This window comes from Camellia sinensis, chromosome 8 (genome assembly GCF_055761805.1).
Source record: "Camellia sinensis isolate YWXY chromosome 8, ASM5576180v1, whole genome shotgun sequence".
Lineage (NCBI taxonomy): Eukaryota > Viridiplantae > Streptophyta > Magnoliopsida > Ericales > Theaceae > Camellia > Camellia sinensis.
The window spans coordinates 67,629,569-67,636,531 of NC_138968.1; positions in this window are offsets into that span (position 1 = coordinate 67,629,569).

Below are 6,963 nucleotides of genomic sequence, written 5' to 3' on the forward strand. Positions count from 1 at the left end.
ACTGTAGCTTTTGTGCTACAAATTGTGTCATTTGGTCCCACCTTAAAAGAGATTTATGTGACAAGCCAAATAGTGAATGAAAAACAACATAATCTATCTGAACTTGAAATGCGTGTTCTCAATTGTTCCTCGGTTAATCTTTGTGTGAGTTGTAGGTGACAAAATGGACAAGAGTTGGATGATGATAAACAATAGGTTGACAAGTCAAGAGTATCAACAAGGGGAGGAGACACTGTTTTTTCATAACGGGAAGCTTCCCGGTGATAAATGTGATATGCAGTGACAGACGGTACGTAAATAGGACACGTACGTTGGGAGTTAGGGTAGAAAATGTCATAAACTTAGTCGAAAAAAGGGGATCGGGGGGCGCAAATGCAAAACAGCACCCAAGCCACTATTTTTTCGTAACGGGAAGCTTCTCGGTAATAAATGTGACATGTAGGGACAGACGGTACGTAAGTAGGACACGTACGTTGGGAGTTAGGGTTGAAAATGTCATAAACTTAGTCCAAAAAAGGGGTTCGGAGGGCGAAAATGCAAAACTGCCCCCGAGCCACTGTTTTTTCGTAACGGGAAGCTTCCCGGTGATAAATGTGACTTGTAGTGACAGACGGTACCTAAATAGGACACGTACGTTGGGAGTTAGGGTAGAAAATGTCATAAACTTAGTCGAAAAAACGGGTTCGGGGGGCGAAAATGCAAAACAGCCCCCGAGGCACCATTTTTTCGTAATGGGAAGCTTCCCGATGACAAATGTGTCATGTAGGGATAGACGGTACGTAATTAGGACACGTACGTATGGAGTTAAGGTTGAAAATGTCATAAACTTAGTCTAAAAAAAGGGTTCGCGGGGCACCATTTTGCAAGAACTAAATGTGGCGAAGGATATATCCTATTGACCTAATCGGTTGGAAATTCGAATAATGGATTTGTAAAGTTCAGCTAAGGTTTAGGCGCAATTGTGTATTTGATCAGTTTAACTATCACCACTACAAAATGTGCAACAACGGTTGAGAATAGTAGACAGTTCCTGTGGGGATATATTTCTTAAATACCAACATGAGGCATGGTGACGCCGACGTGTCAGCCGAGGTGCCACGTGTCGCGGTAGTGAGGCCGAGGTGATCTCGGAATTGCCGAGGTTATCTCCGAAGATATCGGAGTCCGAGATTAACGAATAAGGGACAAGAGTCCTAAGACGAAAAGGGGACTTAGCCAAGATAAGGATAAAGCTCTTAGGGAGTTTATCTTTATCTCTTGAAGAGTCCAAAGTAAGCACAGAATCGGAATTCATAGAAGTCATACTTCTAGTAGGACTTGGATTGAGTATATTATAAAAGAGAGGCACCCCCATGGGTCTAAGGTAGGCAATTTATGTTCTGAGTATTAAGTTTTGCACTTGATTATCTTTGAGAGATATACTGACTTGATCGTCGGAGTGCCCCCGGGTGGAAGAACCACCGCCGGAGCCTTTTTCTTTCTGTTACAGGTTGCTGAAGCCATCTATTCTGCCTGTGCTCTCCAGTTGATCTCTAAACGGGCAGTGTGGTCAGATTTTCACCCACACAATTTGGCGCCGTCTGTGGGAACGAAGGAAGAATAGATGGCCAGTAACGGACAGCAGGAAAGAATTGGGGACGATGATCCCACTGGGAGTGGCAGACCAATTAACTTTGACATCGAAGGAGACAACCACAATACCGAAACCCGTGACCAGGGTCACAGAGAGAGAGACGTCATTCAAGTGGGAGACACGTCAAAAAGGGCAGACCAGGGAAAGTACTACAATGAAGACAACCTCCAGGTGTGGAGGGACAGGTGCCTACGGAGGGATGAGGAAGTAAAAGAACTAGCAAATAAGTTGGCGGACCTTCAGTCAGTCGTCAACTTCATGATGCAGAATAACGTTATGCAGCCGCCATACCCGCTGCAAGACACGCCGATGCCAGCAACCAACACCCAGAAGGGCGGAAGAAGAACAATACCCGAGGTCCCTCAGCATACCAGGAGCGGAAGGCATTCCCACCGGCCTTCCAGGGAGGTCGGACGAGAAAAACCGAGGCAAGAAGAGTCCCGAAGGACGCACCACATGAAGAATAAAGAGCCCAAAGAACATCGGCATGTTCAAGGGCAAGCACTCTGCTTTGACACAACCCATGGAGAAAGATCTAAACGGACCCACCACGAGGTCGAAAGCAGTATACCAAAAAGACTAAAGTCCAAAGATAGTCGAGCTCCAGGAAGGAGCAAAGAAGACCTGAGGAACTACCTCAAAAGGAAGCAGCAAAATGCCGAAACCGAGGTAAACTCCCCAGTTAAATCGAGGGCAGCATTCTCGGTAGAACTGGACAAATTCGAACCGCCGAAGAGATTCAGTATGCCGAGGTTTCAAATTTATGATGGTAAGTCAGATCCAAACTTTCATGTTGGATTATATTTGAATTCGATGGCATTATATAGCGGGAACGAGCCGTTGCTCTGCAAAGTATTCCCCTTATCCTTTGGGGAAATTGCATCCGATTGGTTCCATAAGTTACCAAAGGGAAGCGTGAAAAGCTAGGAAGGCCTGGCCGAGATGTTTGTGGCCAAGTTCGTGACCAACAAGTTGCAACCCCTGAGGGTTGACGCTTTGATGGCCTTAAGAATCACCAAGGAAGAAAGCCTTAGGGCTTATGCGAAGAGATACTATGAGGTGTTCAACCGAATACCCGAATGCAACCAAGAGGTCGTGGTCGTGTCTTTCAAGAACGGCCTGAAAGACGACTGCCCACTCAGGAAGTCTTTGGCAAAAACATTGCCAAAAAGCATGGAAGAACTCATGGCGAGAATTGAGAAGTACGCCAGAGCCGAAGAAGACACATCGGCAAACAAAGAAGTGAAACAAGAGAAGGGAAACGGCTCGCCGAAGTGAGGCCGAGGTAACAACGGACCGACCAAGCAAGAGACAGAATTGAGAAATAAACAGGCAATAACAACGGTATTCAGAATCCAAATCCATAAAGTCTTGGATCAGATTCGAAACCAGCCCTATTTCAGGGCACCGGCAAGAGCACCAGGGGAATTCATGGGAAGGAACGTTGGTAGGCGTTGTGCCTACCACAATGAAGAAGGGCACCCAACCCAGGGTTGCAGAGCCCTAAAAGCACATTTAGAGGACTTGGTAAGGCAAGGCCATCTGAGGGACCTGGTCGATGAAGCTACGACAAGGGAAGAACAGGCAAGGTTGCCTCAATCACCAGCAGCCCCTCCACCCCCAGCACAGCAACCTCAAGCAGGGGGGCCGAGGGTGGTGAATGTGATCCACTCAAGGGTCAACGAAAACGAAGTCAGAGGGGAGACCCAGAGGGTAAGACATTTACAGCATATCTACCAAGTCGGAGAGAAGAGACATCGGCCAGAAGAATGCCAAGGGCCGATGATAGCCTTTACTGAAGCCGACCTGGAATTGGTCCAACATCCGCATAATGATGCCTTGGTAGTATCCCTCCAGGCTGGGGAGTACCAAGTGAAACGCATCCTAATAGATCAAGGCAGCTCCTGTGACATCATGTATGTCAGATGTTACAAGGAGCTGGGCCTTCACCCTGATGACTTAGAACAATCCAGCGGCCCGATGGTCGGCTTTAATGGAACGCCGACATGGCCACTGGGCGCAACAAACTTGGAAGTACAAGCCGGCACTAAGAAGATCCAGACGGAATTTCTGGTAATTGACACACCCTCACCATACAACATCATCTTGGGAAGGCCGTGGTTGCATGCAATGGGGGCAGTTCCCTCAACGTTGCATCAACTACTGCGGTTCCCAACGGAGCATGGGATTGAAGAAGTCAGAGGAGATCAACTGCAAGCAAAAAATTGCTCCATGGCAGCAATGAAATCCACCTGTAGTATACGCGAGCCAAGGAAAGCAGAAGTTGAAGATGAGGACATGAAGGTCTTAGAAGACGTCGGAAAAGAACCAACCGAAAAAAGCGAAGAGGCGCTAAAGAAGATTTTCGTCCAGGAGGGCGACGAAGAGCGTTTCTTTCTTCTCGGCTCAGGCTTAGCTAGAGAAGAAGAGAGAGAACTGGAAGATTTTTTGAGGGCAAACATAGAGGTGTTCGCCTGGACGCCTTATGAAATGCCAGGCATTGACCCCGAGGTCACTTGCCACAGACTGAATGTCGACATGTTGGCAAAACCTGTGATTCAACGAGTCAGAAGACCGACGTTGATACACGTCGAAGCAGTAGAAGAAGAGGTAGACAGACTCTTGGAGGCCAGGGCCATCCGAGAAGTTCAATACCCAACATGGCTGTCCAACACAGTAGTAGTAAAAAAGAAGAATGACAAGTGGAGGGTTTGTGTAGATTTCACCAGCCTCAACAAAGCCTGCCCCAAAGATAGCTTCCCTCTGCCCAAAATCGACCAACTGGTAAATACTACTTCAGGACATGAAAGGATGAGTTTTCTAGATGCATACAGAGGGTACCACCAGATTGCCATGTACCCTCCAGACGAGGAGAAAATCGCGTTCATCACCCCTAAAGGCTTGTAGTGTTACAAGGTAATGCCTTTTGGGTTAAAAAACGCAGGAGCAACCTATCAGCGGTTAGTGACAAAGATGTTTAAGCACCTGATTGGCAAAAAAGTAGAAGTCTACATCGACGACATGGTCGTAAAAACAAAGGAATCAAAGGGTCATCTTGCCGACCTAAAAGAGGTCTTTGATATACTCAAAAGATATCGGCTCCGACTCAACGCCTCAAAGTGCGCCTTTGGAGTTGGATCAGGTAAATTTTTAGGATATCTGGTAACAAGAAAGGGCATTGAGGCCAGCCCAGACCAAATAAAGGCCATCCTGGAACTAAAGAGCCCGACCTCGGCAAAGCAAGTCCAAATGCTTACTGGAAGGGCCGCAGTCCTAAACAGATTCATCAGTAGAAGCTCGGATAAGTGCAGACCCTTCTTCAACCTGGTGAAAAAAGCCACAGACTTCCTATGGACAGAAGAATGTGAAGCCGCCTTAACCAACCTAAAAAAGTACTTGACCACAACTCCGGTTCTTTCCAACCCAGTACCAGGGGAGGAACCGTTTTTGTACTTAGCAGTCTCAGAACACGCAGTCAGTGCAGTGCTAATCCGAGAGGAAAAAGGGGAGCAAAAGGCTGTTTATTATGTAAGTAAAACTCTGGCCAACGCAGAAACAAGATATCTACCACTGGAAAAATTAATGCTGGCCTTAGTAATGGCTTCAAAGAAGTTGAACCATTACTTTCAAGCACACAAGATTGTGGTCCTAACAGAGCACCCGCTGAAGTCCTTGTTACAACAAGGAGACTTAACAGAAAGGATAGCAAGATGGGCAGTAATAAAGGGCCAGTTTGACCTGGAATACAGGCCAAGAACAGCAATAAAGGGCCAAGTTTTGGCCGATTTCATCGCGGAGTTCACACCTGAAACCATCGCACATCGGGCTCCGTCGAGCCAAGATGAGCGTTGTCCTAACAAGCAAAAAGAACCCCAGCCAAAGACAAAAAGGCAAGAGAAGGAGAAGCTCAGACCCTACAGCATCTACATCGGCGATTCATTCAGACTATTCGTCGATGGAAGTTCAAACCGCCAGGGAGCAGGGGCAAGAGTACTGCTGATATCTCCAGATGGAGAAATAGTAGAACAGTCCATCCGTTTGGGGTTCAAAGCCTCAAACAATGAAGCAGAATATGAAGTATTGATTGCAGGACTAAAGCTAGCTGCAGCAGTAGAAGCAGATGAGGTAATTGTTTTTTGTGATTCACAACTCATTGTTAACCAGTCAACAGGAGAATTTGCAGCCAGGGACGAAAGAATGTCGACATATGCAAAGGAAGTCATCAGATTGGCAGCCCTATTTCAGAACTGCAGATTACTCCAAGTCAGCCGAGATGACAACACTCACGCCGACGCATTGGCTAACCTGGCCAGTTCAATTGAAACTGGAAAAACAAGGACAATTATGATCGATTACATGTCGGCCCCGAGCATAGATAAACAGAGCACCGAACAAGAAACAATGTGCGTGGACTTGGGACCAAGCTGGATGGATGCAATCATTGCATTCCTGAAAGATGGGAAGCTGCCAGAAGACCATAAGGAAGCACATAAAATCAGACTGAAGTCAGCCAGATTCAGTCTAACAGCAGAAGGCCATCTCTACAGGAGGTCCTTCACTGGGCCGCTTTTAAGGTGCGTACACCCTTTGCAGGTTGAAGATTTTCTTTATGAAATCCATGAAGGAATTTGTGGAAGCCATACTGGGGGCAGGTCATTAGCCCACAGGGCCATTACCCAGGGGTATTGGTGGCCCTACATGCAAAAGGATGCTGAAGCCTACGTAAAAAAGTGTGAACAATGCCAAAGGTTCGCACCTTTGATACATCAGCCAGCTGCTGACCTAAACCCAGTGTCCAGCCCTTGGTCGTTTGCCCAATGGGGCATGGATCTGGTTGGGAAACTTCCCCAGGCAACTGGGCAAAGAAAATACTTACTGGTGGCAACAGATTACTTTACAAAATGGATAGAGGCAGAACCTCTGGCCAAAATCCGAGATGTGGACGTCAAGAACTTTATATGGAGAAACATCATCACCAGATTTGGGATTCCAAGAGCAATAGTTGCCGACAACGGAACACAATTTGACAGTAAACTCATCAAGAACTTTTGTGCCAAATTCAAGATCAAAAACTACTTTTCAACACCAAGTTTTCCCCAAAGTAACGGGCAAGCAGAGGCATCCAATAAAGTAATTCTAGATGGAATAAAGAAAAGGCTGCAGGCAGCAAAAGGAAAATGGGTAGACAAGTTGCCCAACGTACTTTGGGCATATCGGACTACGCCGAGAAGATCAACAGGAGAATCCCCCTTTACCATGGCTTATGGCACAGAGGCTGTCATCCCATTAGAGATCGGCATCCCAGGGATCAGAACCCAGGGAGTAGAAAA